The sequence below is a fragment of the Silurus meridionalis genome, chromosome 11 (genome assembly GCF_014805685.1).
Source record: "Silurus meridionalis isolate SWU-2019-XX chromosome 11, ASM1480568v1, whole genome shotgun sequence".
Classification (NCBI taxonomy): Eukaryota; Metazoa; Chordata; class Actinopteri; order Siluriformes; family Siluridae; genus Silurus; species Silurus meridionalis.
This window is the reverse complement of record NC_060894.1, coordinates 13,370,128-13,387,306: the sequence shown is the minus strand read 5'-3', so window position 1 is coordinate 13,387,306 and position 17,179 is coordinate 13,370,128. Positions and strand designations below refer to the sequence as shown.

The 17,179-nt window shown below is 38.8% G+C and overlaps 1 protein-coding gene and 1 long non-coding RNA gene across 5 annotated transcripts in view; both read right to left on the bottom strand.

Moving 5' to 3' along the window:
• The window catches only part of dclk1a (doublecortin-like kinase 1a), a 54,954-nt gene extending 54,498 nt beyond the window's left edge, over positions 1-456 (bottom strand). The window contains exon 1 of one of the 3 annotated variants that reach the window (XM_046861112.1): positions 266-456. The gene's annotated coding sequence lies outside the window, so the exon portion shown is untranslated. The remainder of the gene's footprint in view (positions 1-265) is intronic. The other 2 variants (XM_046861111.1, XM_046861110.1) reach the window with 2 other exon arrangements.
• Positions 457-6,519: 6,063 nt separating this feature from the next.
• On the bottom strand, positions 6,520-8,602 carry LOC124393757. Of its 2 annotated transcripts, XR_006927367.1 has the most exons (3): positions 7,741-8,602; positions 7,516-7,652; positions 6,520-6,961 (listed from the first exon to the last, which is right to left on the bottom strand). It is a non-coding gene; the product is annotated as an uncharacterized LOC124393757 (long non-coding RNA). The 2 variants fall into 2 exon arrangements; XR_006927366.1 differs by having other exon boundaries at positions 7,516-8,602.
• Between the last annotated feature and the right edge of the window lie 8,577 nt (positions 8,603-17,179).

Below are 17,179 nucleotides of genomic sequence, written 5' to 3'. Positions count from 1 at the left end.
GGCAGCAATTTTAACTGCTTGCCTCGGTTCCGGTCAAACATTGAATTAAGCAATTTGTCTAAGAATGATGAGTTTAGAAAGCAGTCCAGCAGTAGCCTGCATGCATCACATAGTCAGAGATGTAACATTGAGCATTCAGATACTGCTATTAGAGCTATAACTCAGAAGCGCAGAGACTAACGGTCACGGAGCAGCAGTCCTATAGTCTACAATACATTGAATTGAATTGTGTTTTTATTCCAAATAGCAAAGCATGCTTACTTACTGGGATGTACACGGTCCAGTGAATACGCGAATGTCCTCTGACAGTTAAAATTCAGGTCGCAAATATGAGTCGTGTGGTTGTCGGTACCGATCTACAGCGCTTCGTTTGCTGTCCTGAGAGTGAATGTGTTGTCCTGTGTAAGAAGAGGAGGATCAGCTCGCTCACCAGCTGTCTCTCTCTCTCTCTCTCTCTCTCTCTCTCTCTCTCTCTTTCTCCCTCTCTCTCTTTGTACGCATGCGTGAGCGTCTGCTGCGTGAGTGAGCGGGTGAAGCCTTTGTGGCCGCCGTGCCAAAAAAACGTATCTATCTTTCTATCTCTGTCTCTTTACTTGTGTTACACAGGTCTCAAAGCAGAAAGATAGTTTTAAAAATAATATATCCGACAGTGTTTATTACTGGCAGAATTACTGATTATAATTAATTTCTAAAGCACTAGCAAATAGATTGGGCAAGGTATTGGAGGAAATCATCCACCCTGATCAGACATACTGTGGGCCAGGTAGGCAGATCGTTGACAATATATCGTTCATTGGAGACATTTCCGATATTGGCAAACTCTTAGACATTGATATTGGTCAAATCTCAATTGATCGAGAAAAAGCATTTGACACAGTCGAACATCATTGGTATGTGCCGGAAGCTTTCAGCTTTGGTCAAACTTTTACTGACAAGTTAAGCTACTGAAAGTCAATGGTGACTTATGCTCCCCCTTTAAAGTTCTAAGAGGTATCAACCAAGGGTGTGCTCTTTGAGGCATGCTATTTCAGAGGAACAGAGGAATTAATATTCCAAATGATTTTTTTTTAAACTGTCAGCTTACACTGAAGATATTGTCATTCTTATCAAAGAACAAAGAGATGTAGGCGAGATGATGAAAATTTTAAACAATTTTATGATTGTTTATTTTGCAAAAGTGAATTTTGAAAAAAGTGGAGCTACTTTAATTGGAAGGTGTACAGATGGGAAAACTCTCTTCCTACAGGATTAAAATAGAGAAGAGATGGGTTTAATACTTAGGGGTACATCTTAGGGATGATATGAATGTGATTAAAAATTGTGAAGTAACAGAGGAAAAAATAGTGGGGCATCTGAATAAATGGAAGAATCTACTTTCCATCATGTCATATAGAGCAGCGCTCCCCAACAATTTTTTGCACCACGGACTGGTTTAAGTCAGATAATATTTTTACAGACCGGCCATTAAGGTGTGGCAGATAAATACAACAAAATAAAATGATACGACCGGCATAAAAATTGGTATTTTCTAAATATAATAATAAAGGTGTATCCACTGTTTTGTTTTTTTTTTTGTTTATTTTGCTAGCTTGGGGGTAATGTATCGTGTTATTGGTCGGAGCAGCCACTTCAAGAAGGTAGCAGATGTAGGTAAGACTTGTGACCGAGGCAAGCATTGTGACATGCATCAAGAGTGAGTCATAGACAGATGTGAATCCAGTAATTTTCCAAAATAAAACATCGTTCAGAATCAGATAATAAATAAAACGGAAATAATGTAAGTTAAGTATTCTTTCTGTGCGGCCCAGTACCAATTGACCCATGAACCACTGATATAGAGGACAGGTTTTAATTATTAACAATATAGCAGCTTCTACTCTCTAGCATTGGCTAGCCTGCATCAACTCCCCACCTTAAGTATTGAAAAAAATCCAATCCATGTTAGTGAATTTCTTTTGTTAGTGAATTTAGTGAAATTAACTGCTTCCATAATCTTAAAGAATTATGAAGGTCTGGGTTTAGATAAACCATTGTTTTGGATGAATGCTCTGAAACTGTTGGTATCTAAGCTACCCATCTTCTATCATAATATATTTAAAGAGTTCACTTTTTAAGATGTCGAGAAGTGCTAATACAAGCTCCTTGTACTGGACCCTCCAATAACCACTGATCTTTGTCTTACACTTAGAGGTGTCAAGTAAAGTTTTTTTCCCTGCTTTGACGGACGTACTTATCAAGTTTCATGTCACTACCATTGGAAGCCTAATTCACATAGCTGGCCCAGAATTATCAGACTCTGAAAAAGTGTCATTAAAGTTGAACCTGAGGTCAACATGGATAGCAACGGCGCTATTAAGTGTAAGTGGTAAGAGAATATCACCAGAGAAGAACTTGTAATGATAAAAAACTTTTTTGGATTGTGACAAAGTGACCTGTTCCTGTTGGTTAGCGCAGCACAAACACGCACATACAAACACTGCAACTTACTTCTTTCATCCTCCATAAGCCCCCTGCTAAAGCGATGTGGGTGCTCACACACGCTATTAACATACCTGTCTTTCACACATGAAAACAAATCCACTTTTGGATGTTTGTCTCAGACACTGGAAGGGAATCGGACAAATGGCTACCATTTGTACAACTCAAGCATCAACAGGTTTTTCTCCATTTTAGCTCCTGTATGGGTGGCAGGTCCAAGGTCCATTGGATCTCTTTTGAAGGAGTTGGGAAGCCCCTTCATCGGCTGAGGTGATGTCTGAGATTGTCCAATTCGTCATTAAGAGACCACCTGGAGCACTACAGGGAAATGGCTCAAGAGAACCTCCGACAGGCCCAAAAAGCACAAAAAACATGGTATAACCAACACGCCAGAATGTTTCACCCAGGACAAAACGAACTGCTACTGCTGCCTACATCAATAAACAAACAGCTAATTAAGTGGCAGGGACTTTACTCGGTGGTTTGCAAGATGGCACCAGTGACATATGAGATTCATCATCCTGTCAAAGGCAAGGCTACACAAACCTACCATGTTAACCTGCTGAAGGAGTGGAAAGAGCCACCCAGCAAACCTGAGACATCAATGCTGGTTCATAAAGTAGAAGAGGAACAGGAGGACGAGCAGCCAGAACTGAAGGTAAAAGAACCAGCTGTCTTGGTCCTGTCACATCAACAAGTCACATGAAGAAGGCCTGGGAGGACCTGTACCATCTGTACCATGAGACGCTGAAAGGACTTTAAAGGACATCTGAAAAGATAGTCAGAGGCTCTCTCCCCTCTACCATGGACATTTACACCACACGCTGCATCCACAAAGCAAACAGCATTGTGGACGACCACACACACCCGTCACACATACTTTTCACTCTCCTACCATCAGGGAAGCGGTTCCCGAAGCATTCAGACCGCCACATCCAGACTGTGCAACAGTTTCTTCCCTGAAGCCATCAGGTTACTCTACAAACAACTGAACTGAACTCTCTCTCACACACACATACACACACACACACACATACACACAACTGTGTGACTGATCAGTACAAACCAGACTCAACACACACTCATATTCACTTTGTGTGACTGATCTGTACAAACCGGACTTAACATACATCATACACTTCGCACAACCATGATTCACTACCACTCACTCTAATCATTACCGCAAAATGTTTACATGCCGTTTTTGCACATCTTCCGGGATTGCTGCTATTTGTTCTTTTACACAATATTCTGTCCACATTTTTTTGCCACTGTTCACCTTATCTTGACTGCTGCTATTTGTTTATTTGCACAATACTCTGTTTACATTTTTCTGCTACTGTTCACCTTATTTTGTTACGACAGGTTTACTGGCGGAGCTATTTTGTGCTTTGTGTATTGTGTACTGTCTTGCACTGTCCTGTTTTGTCTTGCACTGTCTTGCGTTGTCTTGCACTGTATTTTGTTGTCTTTTGGAACAGTTTGCACCAGGTTGCACACATGCACTTTATGTGGCAAGGCTTTTTCTACTAGTTCTTGGTCCTGTGTTTTTCGGTTTCTGTGACTGTTGTTTTATGTTGTTTTATGTAGCACCTAGGTCCTGGAGGAACGTTGTTTCATTTCACTGTGTACTGCATCAGCTATATATGGTTGAAATGACAATAAAAAGCTTCTTGACTTGAAACTACCCTCTCAGGTGCTATGGATCTTTAACACTCGCACCGTTGAGAGCATCCGGACGGGTAGCATCACTTCCTGGTTCGGGAACAGCACCATGCAGGACAGGCGAGCCCTCCAGAGGGTGGTGCAGTCAGCTGAAGGTTCTATCCGCACCGAGCTCCCAAACCTGCAGGATATCTACAGCACGTTGTGCCGGACCAAGGCCAGGAAGATTGTGAAGGACCTTAACCATCCCAACAATGGAATATTTTCTTAGTTGCAATCAGGGAAGTACTTCCACTCCTTAAAAGCAAACACAGAGAATGAGGAGGAGCTTCTTCCTGCAGGCCATTTGTAGTTTAAACCAGAAAACACCCAGGAACTAGGAATGGACCTCTCTCTCCATCTTCACTATTTCTGCATGACTTTTTTGCACTATCATATGACACCTTAACTCTGGACTGTCACTTCAACTCTGAACTGGAAATGTTGTGTGTTCAGGAGACCAAGCAGAAAGGGAGTAAGGCCAGGAACATTGGAGGTGGGTTTAAACTGTTCTATCATGGTGTGGAGGGAAAGAGAAATGGTGTAGGGGTGATTTTGAAGGAAGTGTACAGTAAGAGTGTAGTGGAGGTGAAGAGAGTTTCTGATAGGGTGATGAACATAAAGCTGGAAGTTGAAGGGGTGATGATAAATGTCATCAGTGCTTATGCTTCACAAGTGGGTTGTGAGATGGAGGAGAAGGAAAAATTCTGGAGTGAGTTAGATGGAGTGGTAGAAGGTGTATCTAGGAATGAACGATTGGTGATTGTAACAGACTTTAATGGGCATGTAGTTAAAGGTGACAAATGGGATAAGGAGGTGATGGGTAGGTATGGTTTTAAGGAGAGGAATGTGGAAGGGCTGATGGAGGTAGATTTTGCTAAAAGGATGAAAATGGCAGTGGTGAACACTTATTTTAAAAAGAAGGCGGACCATTGGGTGACATATAAGAGTGGAGGAAGGTGCACACAGGTGGACTATATTCTATGCAGGAGATGCAACCTGAAAGAGATTGTAGACTGTATGGTGTTGGTAGGGGACAGTGTAGCTAGACAGCATTGGATGGTGGTCTGTAAGATGGTTTTGGAGGTGAAAAAGAGGAGGAGAGTGAGGACTGAAAGAAGAATTAAATGGTGGAAACTAAAGGAGGAAGACTGTAGTATGAGATTCAGGGAAGAGGTCAGACAGGGGCTTGGTGGTGGTGAAGAGGTGCTGGATGAATGGGCAACTAGTAATAAGGGGTAACTAAGTAATAAGGGACAGCTAGAAAGGTACCTGGTGTGACTGTCGAGAAAAATATTCTAATCAACCCTATCTAGCGTGTGTTATCAAATCAAACTAATATTATTCGAACAAATTAACTTAATAATTAGTATATTTATCTAACACCACTATTAGATACAATAGAAGTAGCTTAATTAAACCTATTTAGCCTATATGTTAATTACACTCATGTAACCTATTTACTCCAAGTATAATTAAATTAATAATAATTACCGTATTTTTCAGACTATAAGCTGCTACTTTTTCCCCACGTTTTGAACCCCACAGCTTAAACAACGAAGCGGCTTATTTATGAATTTTTCCTGGGTTTTTCCCGGTTTCACAAACTTCAAGCCAAAAAACTGAGCACCATAACATTAGACCAATGAAATTTCCGAACGGAAACAAAAAACCCACCTCACCTGTGTTCTGAGCTGAATGGTTTCGGGAGAAAGAAATTTTTTTTTAACGCACAAAGATGGCAAAAAATGCCCGAGAGAAATAGTTGTGAAAGGAAGGAGGAAGACAGTGAACAATGACTTTCTTGGTAGGCTACTATTTAGACACAAGCCGTTGTAACAAGTTGAGTCTGGGACAAGGGATAGCTCGCTAACTCCAGTTGCAACAGAAATCATATAAGCACCGACAGGTTTCTTCTTGGCAACAGCATTCAGGTTAGTCAAAGAAACTTAGAAATGAGCATCAGAAAATACAGAAAATACATATTCCTCGTTCTTGCACACAAGCAGTAATACCGGAAAAATGCGGCGGCAGCCTATTTCCAAAATGCCGCTCTGCTCTTAAAGAAGCCACAACATATTTCACCCGTTACACCGTGTAACAGACACTGTCTTTCGTTAAAACCTGTGTAAAGTTCATTAGTTTCAGTGTAGACACCTGCGACTTATAAACAGGTGCGGCTTATTTTTGTTCAAAATAAAAATCTTTGTAAAATTCGGCTTATATATGGGTGCGCGTTATAGTCCGGAAATTACGGTAGATACTAATAAATAGATTAGAGTAGGGTCTGACTGGTGTTATGAGTGTGTTGTAGAGACAGAAAAACAACATACAAGGCAGACTTAATCATGTTTATTAAGAAAAAAGAGCTTGTGGGCCTCAGCCACTGAAGAAGACATAGATGAGCAATCGGGGTCAGACTTAGGTGAAGTTATGGGAAGATAATAATAATCAGGTGAAGGAACAGGGAAGTAGGAGGATAATCAGTAGGAGACCAACATGAAGGGTAAGGAGGAGATGGTTGGTTTGTTGCAGAAATGTGGGAGTTGTCATCAAAGTTTTCAACAGCAGGGAGGTCAGAAGAGGTCTGTGTACCCATATCACGCGAAAAGGTACGCTGCACGATGCGAGGAAGCAGACGGGTTCTCTGGAATAGTTGGGGTAGAGAGGTGTTCAATAAAACGGGCAACCTTAGTGGTGAGGGAGAAGAGTTGAAACTGACGATAATGTCTGAAAGGACTGCTCCTAATAGATGTCCCAAAACGTCTGCGAGATGGAGCTGAATAAAAGGAAACCAACAAAGATACGATGTAAAATGGGTGAAATAACAATGACTAAAACATAAAAATTAATATGTGCATTTATCGACAAAAGTAACAAGCTTATAAATGTTATCTCTGTGAAGCTCAACACACTATGTAACATAGTCAGTTCAGAAAGTACAAATGACATATGACCTAGGTACTAACATAACTAAGCAGAACAATACAGTTAAACATATACAAATAGACAATCTAAGTAAAAAGAATATAGCTTGATTCAATGAAAGTAGGATAGTAAACAGCATTATAAAAAAGAGAATAAAAGCAGAACAGATGAAGAAGGTGAGGGACAAAGTGAGGGAGGTGAGATTGAGATGGTTTGGACATGTGCAGAGGAGAAACATTGGGTATATCGGTAGGAGAATGCTGAGGATTTAGCCATCAGGAGGGAGAAAAAGAGGAAGAACGAAGAGGAGGTTTATGGATGTGGTGAGGGAAGACATGCAGGTGGTTGGGGTAAAAAAAACGGATGTAGAGAACACTACACTAAAGGTAGAAATTGGGACATTACCATTCGGTCTACATGGGGCACCTGCAATCTTCCAATACCTGATGGACCAAGTTCTTCGAGGCTGTGAAGAATGGTCAGCCGTGTACCTGGATGGAATTGTCATCTACAGTCAGACTCAGAAGGACCATCTTTAACACCTGAAAAAAGACCCTGAGTAAGATCCAAGAGGCTGACCTGACTTTAAATGTGGCAAAATGTGAATGGGCAAAGGCTGAGACCGACTACCTTTGATACCACCTAGGAAATGGGGAGTTGCAACCTCAAGTTTGCAAGGTAGAAGCCATTTGACACAGTCCAAGACCACAAACAAAAAAAGAGGTTCGGTCTTTCTTGGGGCTGGTAGGATGGTGTCGACGATTCATTCTGAACTTTTCTATCATGCTATCTCCCTGACCATTCTGCTCTGCAAAAACCCAATTTGCTGGACTGAGGAGTGTGAGAGGGCCTTTAACATGGACAAATATGTTCTTATTCAGTCCTCAAATATCCTTATTTTTCAAAAGGATTCATTGTGCTGGTGATTGCTTTGTCTGTGGGAATCGGAGCAGTCCTGGCCCAGGAAGATGCAGGCGAAGAAAGGGCCATTGCATTCTTGAGCAGAAAGTTACTGCCAAGAGAGACCTGATAATCAACAGTGGAGAAGGAGTGCCTGGTGATCAAGTGGGTGTTGGAGTTCCTCAGGTACTACCTGCTGGGAAGGAAGTTCATTCTAGAGACAGATTACCGAGCCCTGAGATGGATCCACACCATGCAGGATCCCAACTCTTCAATGACCAGATGGTATCTCTCTTTGCAACCCTACTAATTTAAGGTTCCACATCGGCCTGGGGCCCAGAACAAGATAGCCGACTAGCATACCAGTCTTTCACACATGCAAACATTTCCACTCCACTTTCACCCCCCTGACAATAATTTGTGCTGTACTTAACAAGCAAACATATAGCTGTCTTTTGGTTTCTTTTTGTCTGGTCTTACGTTTTAAAAACTTACCTGTGTTCAGGTGTTTGCCGGTGCTGGTGTTGCTGGCCTTTCACTTTCCGTTTTCGGAAGCCAACAAACTAATCAGTTCATTAAGGGGGATTGTGCAATGTCGGCATATATTTAATAGGTATATTTTTTGTTATTTCTATTTTAAATGTTATTTAACAGTAGAAATATTCTTGTATATATATATATATATATATATATATATATATATATATATATATATATATATATATATATATATGTGTGTATATATATATATATATATATATATATATATATATATATATATATATATATATGGTTTGGGTATGTGATATTTGTATTTGTTTTACTGTAAAATCTACATACCTTAATACTCACCTTTTTGTCACACTGGTTTAATCCAAGGGGGTGGGGCTTGGACTTTAAAAGGGTGCCCCAAACTAGTGTACAGGGTCAGTTTACCTGGCGAGCGAGCCTGCAATTGTGGTGCCGTGAGCAATAACCTTGCAATACAGAAGTTTGTGGATATATACATGTTCGTTTGTTTCTTTCTTTTTTTGTATATATTTTGTTTGTTTTTGTTGTTACTTTGTATATGGTTTATTTATCTATTCATTTGCTGGGACTGTTCACCTCTTGATCACTGTGAATAAACCATCACCTTTTTACTACAACAACTCTGCATGTATTCCCCTTTATTTTTATGATCTTTGGATTTCCCTCTTTGTTTTCTGATGTGGGGGAACCCGTTTTTCGTCTGACAATGGGCCTACGAAGACTCGTTGTCACACAACAGACCGATTCAGGCAAAAAATGTGTAAAAAGAAACGAGAAAAGAAGATGTATTGCTACTGTGTCTTTTCCACAAAATTCGGTCCAAAAATAAACAAATATTATATTTTCCACACATACCTCACAAAAACGTTTGTTTATCCAATACAAACAGGTATTTGGTAAGTGTCAGAAAGCTAACATTATTAAATCCCCACATTTTAGCATTTACCACGTTTCTGCATACTATTTGGGAAAGCAGGAAGAAAGAAAAACTTTAACATATTTATATATATATATATATATATATATATATATATATATATATATATATATATATATATATATATATATATTAAAATGCGCTAATGTACGTTGAAAGCTCCTTAGAGTTTGTGCTCAGTTGTGTTAAGTTTCTTTCTGTTTTTTTAAAGATTAAAGACACAATCACTTTTACACACATATATATATATATATATATATATATATATATATATATATATATATATATATATATATATATATATATATATATATATATATATATATATATATATATATATATATATATACACACACATAGGCCTATAATTGTAATTTAATACTTACAATGAACAAAGACATGGTCTGCAACCTGTGAAATCGTGATTCTCCTGTTTGAGCTGTGAAACTGACAGCACTCTAATCCGATGGTGTTGAGCATCGTGTAATTGACACCACTCTAATCCGATGGCATCGTAGATATACAGGAAATAAATGGCAGAGAACCAGATAGTGAGTAGGTGTGTTTTACTTCAAACGGCACTACACTGGACATTAGTGAATGACATCAGCGTCTGAGATTTTAAATGCACCTGAATTGCTCCTGCACCGCAGATGTTATACTCTGATCAGTCTGAGCTGTTGGGGGGGACACAAGTAAAATTAAATTCTCATTTTACATTTATTTTAACCTCTTAGCCTTCAGCGCCATGCTAGTGCGACCGATATCCCATTGTTCAGATGCAATAGATTAAATAAAAATGGAAAAAATTAACCATAACTAACTATACATTATTCTAAAGGTCTAAGCTTCAAGCAGCAATTTTAGATCACTGTTTTTCAATGGAAAGTGTATAACGAATGTATTTGGTGATTTTGTGTAAGCAGTACACACCAACAACATGCATTAAAAATGCTTACATTATTATTGTAATAATGAGTCACAAATGCATCCACGGCTGCTAATCTCAGTTTATTAGGAAATATAAGCTCCAACCAAACAATAGTGTTGTAATTTAGATGGTTATTCTTTTGTTTACGTCACAGCACTTCGAATGGTGTATTGTTTGTATATGTTTCCGAATAACTTTTGCATAAAAAATCTTGCTGGTAAAAAAAAATAATATGGCTGGTAGAATATAGTGTTACAAAACAAATGAGGCACACAAAACAAATAAATAATAAAAATAAAAACACAGTAAAAGAGGCAGAATCTTGGGCTTGAGCCTCCACTCTATAGGCAGGTGTCGTGACATTCTGCTCTGCATCACCTATTTTAAACCTTCTATTTCCATCCAGTAGCATTATGGAAACAAAATGATTGATGAAAAATGTAGCCAATGAGTGTGGGATTCTAACAATTTATGGGAGGATTTTATTCCCCATGTGCATGAGTTTTTAGTTTCATAATTTTTTACAAACTCTTAATGGTCAAAGCAGCATGTGCATAGTGATGCACACCAGAAAGTGAATGCAGTTCTTGGTTCTGCACAAACAGCTGTTTCCAGCTCGTGCTAACCGGACGTTATTTACAAAAGAAAAAGAAAAAACAATAAAAAAACCCAGTCAAATTAATTGTCAATTGTTTTATCAGAGATTTACACAAAGCTGTGATGAGGAAAATAAGGAGGAGTAACAACAGAGACTTGGATATCTGCATGGGGATGGACAATCTGAATTTTTCATCTGTAAGTTACAATATATCTCCCTTCACAGTTTAATGTAGGATTTAAAGGTTTTTTTGGCCATTTGCTTTTTAAATGCTTTAAAAAAAAAGTGTGTGTGTGTGTGTGTGTGTGTGTGTGTGTGTGTGTGTGTGTGTGTGTGTGTGTGTGTGTGTTGTTGGGATTGGAATGGCCGGTCATCAATACGAATGGCCATGACTGTAAAACAATAGCTTGTCTGGCTACCTGTCCATCAATATGAATGGCAAATCAATTAAGAGCCAAACATGTTTAATAATAGCCTTTAATGGTCAACCATTCATTTATATGCAGACTGTATGAATAGAGTATGAATAGCCACCTGAGTTTAACAGGGGAAGGGAGAAAAGAATCAGACATAGTCTCCGATAAATGTAGGAATCTCATTTGTCATGAAAATCTTCATAATATGTGAAATATAAACTCAGAAGACATTTTAACACTATGATTCCCTCCACACTCACCTCTAAGTTGGAGGTCCTGGGACTCAGCCTGCCGCTGTGTCAATGGATCTCTAACTTCCTGACTGACAGACCACAAGCCGTACGGGTGGGAAAACACATTCATCCACCCTCACCCTCAGCACTAGAGCTCCCCAGGGTTGTGTTCTGAGCCCCCTGCGGTACTCACTGTACACATATGACTGTGTGGCCACTTCCAACTCCACCACCATCATCAAGTTTGCTGACGACACTGTTGTGGTGGGCTGGATCAACAACAACGACGAGACGGCCTACCTACAGAAGGTTAAAAACCTGGAGAGATGGTGCCAGGTGAACAACCTTCTCCTGAACGTCAGCAAGACTAAGGAGTTGATCGTGGACTTCAGCATGAAGCAGGAGCGGTCATACCATACACTAAACATCAACGGGACCCCAGTGGAGAGAGTGGACAGTTTCCGGTACCTTGGTGTTCACATCACACAGGACCTGTCTTGGTCCTGTCACATCAACACCCTGGTGAAGAAGGCCCGGCAGCGTCTGTACCATCTGAGACGCTTAAGGGACTTTAAATTACACTATCAGGTGCTAAAGACTTTCTACACCTGCACCATTGAGATCGTTCTGACGGGTAGCATCACTTCCTGGTTCAGGAACAGCACCATGCAGGACAGGCGAGCCCTCCAGAGGGTGGTGCGTTCAGCTTAACGTACCATCCACACCGAGCTCCCTAACCTGCAGGACATCTACAGCACGAGGTGCCGGACCAGAGCCAGGAAGATTGTGAAGGACCTCAGCCATCCCAATAATGGACTCTTTTCTTTGTTGCATTCGGGGAAACGCTTCCGCTCCCTGAAAGCGAACACAGAGAGAATGAGGAGAAGCTTCTTCCCGCAGGCCATTCGGAGTTTAAACCAGGAAACACCCAGGATCTAAAAAACTGGCCCACTCTCTCCATCATCAGACCTTTTTTCCCTGCACATATCTCACTTTTCGTGCTACGACACTTTAGACACTGGACTCGCACAGCACAGTGCACTTTACATTTCATATTTTTTTATATTCTAATTTTTTTATACCACACCATTCCGCACAAGGACACTTTACACCACACCTTACTGCACACGGACACTAATGGACACTTTACACCACACCAGACCGCACACGGATATTTTATGGACAATCAAAAACCATGCTTAACTTGTTTACTGTTCTTTACTGTTTACTGTTTAACTGCACACTGCCATAAGCTTTTTATATATATCTTTATATCCTCAAATATTTTTTTTATATATCTTTTGTATACTTTATTTATCTGCCTTCTTTTTCTTTGTTTTTATATTTTTTATTTTTTATTTTTATTCTCCTTTTTCACCCCATTTTATTCCCTAATGCCAGACTGTCGTAAAAAGCATTTCACTGCATGTCGTACCCTGTATGTATGTGTATGTGACAAATAAAATTAGATTTTATTTGATTTGATTTGATTTGATTTGATTTGGCTTTTAACCCAGTACTTTTTTGGATTGCTCCAGGACTGATTGCATGTATTTATATATGAAATAAAAATAATGTTCAATGCAGGAAATGTACAGTGAGGAAAATAAGTATTTGAACACCCTGCTATTTTGCAAGTTCTTACACTTAGAAATCATGGAGGGGTCTGAAATTGTCATCGTAGGTGCATGTCCACTGTGAGAGACATAATCTAAAAAATAAAATCCAGAAATCACAATGTATGATTTTTTAACTATTTATTTGTATGATACAGCTGCAAATAAGTATTTGAACACCTGAGAAAGTCAATGTTAATATTTGGTACAGTAGCCTTTGTTTGTAATTACAGAGGTCAAACGTTTCCTGTAGTTTTTCACCAGGTTTGCACACACTGCAGTAGGGATTTTGGCCCACTCCTCCACACAGATCTTCTCTAGATCAGTCAAGTTTCTGGCCTGTCGCTGAGAAACACAGAGTTTGAGCTCTCTCCAAAGATTCTCTATTGGGTTTAGGTCTGGAGACTGACTAGGCCACGCCAGAACCTTAATATGCTTCTTGCAGAGCCACTCCTTGGTTATCCTTGCTGTGTGCTTCGCGTCATTGTCATGTTGGAAGACCCAGCCTCGACCCATCTTCAATGCTCTAACTGAGGGAAGGAGGTTGTTCCCCAAAACCTCGCAATACATGGGCCCAGTCATTCTCTCCCTAATACAGTGCAGTCGCCCTGTCCTATGTGCAGAAAAACACCCCCAAAGAATGATGCTACCACCCCCATGCTTCACAGTAGGGATGGTGTTCTTGGGATGGTACTCATCATTGTTCTTCCTCCAAACACGTTTAGTGGAATTATGACCTAAAAGTTCTATTTTGGTCTCATCTGACCACATGACTTTCTCCCATGACTCCTCTGGATCATCCAAATGAAAGTAGAAAAAATATTTAAGTGTTTAGTCTATCTCACTACTGTAAATTAAAAATTTAAAATAAGGTTATTTATAAGGCACCTTTAGAATATGGGGTTTGAAGTGTGACTACATTAACTCTTGGGGTTTTCTTATGCCATATAGATGAAGATATAGCTTTTTTGAGGTCCTTAAAAAATATGAATTAAATAAGTAAATGAATTTAGGTAATATATTAATCTTTACTATATTGATTCTGCCAATTAATGATAGAGGCAAGTCTATCCGCCACTGGAGATCCATTTTAGTTTGGTTCAATAGTTTTAATTTTTTCTTGATCAAAAGAGTTACTAATATTAATACCCAAATTGCGTAAGTTAATTTATAACCTGATACTGCACTGGATTCCTTGAGACACTGAAATAGGGGAAAAGAAGATACAATTTTAGTTAGTTAGGAATATTAGATGGTCATCCGCGTATAGAGATAGTTTGTGTTCGTCCGTTCCAAATGTTATTCCAGTAATTAATTAATTTGAGTGAATGGCAACAGCAAGCGAATCTAAAGCAATAAAGAATAATTCAAGTGAGCGCGGGCATTCTTGTCTACATCCCCTATAGGGCGGGAAGGCATCTGATAATACTCCATTAATCAAAATCTGAGATTTAGGTGCAATAAAGAATGTTTTGATGTATTGAATATGGGTGTCTACAAAGTTCATAGCTCTCAAAATGGATAACAGAAAACATGGATTTGTGTGGCATTTATTACATGAAACAATCGTCTAACATTATTTTTGTTTTTGCCAAATCCAGTTCGGTCTGTGTGGATAATTTTGTGGATGACATTGTTTAGTTGCATAGCAATTATTTTTTATTAAAAAAGTTATAGTCAGAATTCAGCAAACTGAGAGGTCTATAAGAACCACATTTTTGTTTATATTTTCCTGGCTTAAGTAGCAATATCATTGTCACCATCTCCATTGAGTACAGTAACACTTGGCTATCTAGTGCTTCCTTAATCGTGTTAGTGAGAGGGGTCAGTAGTTTTCTACCAAATGCATTCAAATATTGAAATTGGGAATCTGGACCAGGCACCTTATTATCCTGTAAAGATTAGTACCTTCTCCTCAGATATTCCAGCATCAAGAAGATCTTTGTCTACTTTGTCAATCCTGGAAAGAGGCATTCTATCCAGAAACTTTCGGTGTCAACTGTCAGTATTTTCAGTATCAAAGTCACTTTTATATAAAGCTTAATAATATTTTTTAATTCTAAATGAATGTCTTTTGAGTCTTCTAAGCAACCACCATCTTCCACTTTAATAAAATGGATATTTTTCCTAAAATCTTCCTTTTTAATTTGCCATGAAGTAATTTTCTTGTTTTGCCAAATTCATAATCAAGATAATTTGTTCTAGTCAATGCTGCTTCAGCCTTAGTGGTGGATAGATTATTGTAAAATACATTTTTTTTTGGTGGAAGTGCCAAGGGATTATGATTTATTTGTCACAGAGTGATCCCGTTCCAATATTTTAATGTAATTTTCTAACTGTGACAATGTTTCTCTCCTTACCTTATTTTTATATGCCACATGACCTGCCCTCTCATATAAGCCTTGAGTGCTTCCCATATGTTAGAATAATGTTTTTTTCTCTCTAGCTACATGGGATCATCACAGCAAGCTTGTTCATTGAAAGTGTACATAAATTTAGTGTATGTTCAATTGCACTTATTTAATGAAAAGGTGCTGCTTTAAAGTGATGCTAGACATTTTTTTGCACCTGTCTCCAGTTAGCTATTTCTAGTTGCTCTGAGATGCTCTCCTGGCCATAAAAGTAGAGGGAGCATAATGCCCTTGCACTGGCCTGGCTCTCAATACTGGACTGGGAATGTTGGTAGAAGCAAGTTGTTATGCTACATTAGTTTGACATCCAGCGGGGAGTGGTGATTGAGTTCAGGTGTGTGTAATCAGTAATATTTTTAGTGTGAATGTGCCAGTGTGGGTGAGTTTCGGGAAATGTAAACCATAGCAGATAAGATGCAGGGTGTTGTGGAACCTGGAGTTTTAAAATTAATCCAGCCCCCGACATAACACAAGCCCAATACTTGATATTAGTAACTTAATAAGTAAAGTACAAAAATTACCTCATATTATACCACACCTACAACTGATATAAGGCTACTTCATACAAGCAGATTATTATTATGATAATTAATTAATATGAAATATTTAGTTAATTATGAATAGTTGTGTGATTATGAAGATTTCCAACAAAAAATGAGTAAAACCTTTTTCACTGGTCCTGGCTATTCACAAGCATTTGGAGATTAATAAAGGACATTTTTGAAAATATAATAATCGGATTATATATTCCACTGTATAGACTGTAAGTCTGTGGCACTAAAAGAGCAGTGGTGGACGAAGTACATAAAGAATGTACTTGAGTAAAAGTAGAGATACCGTAGGAAAAATATTACTCCAGTGACGTAAAAGTGCTTCCTTTAAATCACTTAAGTAAAAGTACAAAGGTTTTTTCTTTTAAATGTACTTGGGTATCCAAGTACTATGATTTATTATGGCTATATTGTCTTATCACTTTTATCATAAAAAATATTTGCTTAATCATCTCCGTTAAGGTGAAAAGACTCTAATGTTAATCATAGCACTGTAGGAGCGCAAACAGTTCAGGGGAAGGAAGAACAGTGGGGCAGCGACCAGTTTCAATAAAACCAGGTTTCTTTATTGGCTTTTTACACTTTCAGCAACACACACACACACACACACACATACACACACATACACACACGTCTCTCTCCAGCATTCTTCTCTCACTCCTCTTATCCTTTTCCCCACTTACTGCAAAAAAGAACTAGATACATTCCCAGCAGGTGTGCGGTTTTTACCGCTTGTTTCCCTCGGCCTCGCCCTACATTCACAAACCAGCGCTCGGCCTACGCGCATCAATCTATTAATAGAATGATATTAATGAGTTAAACACTGATTGATATCTAATAAAATATCATGAACCCAAAACCTTCTTTTTAAAGACTTAAAAAAAAAAAAAAAACACAAATAAGGCCACAGGTGCTGTGGCAAGTTAGAATCAGGAAAATCTTCCA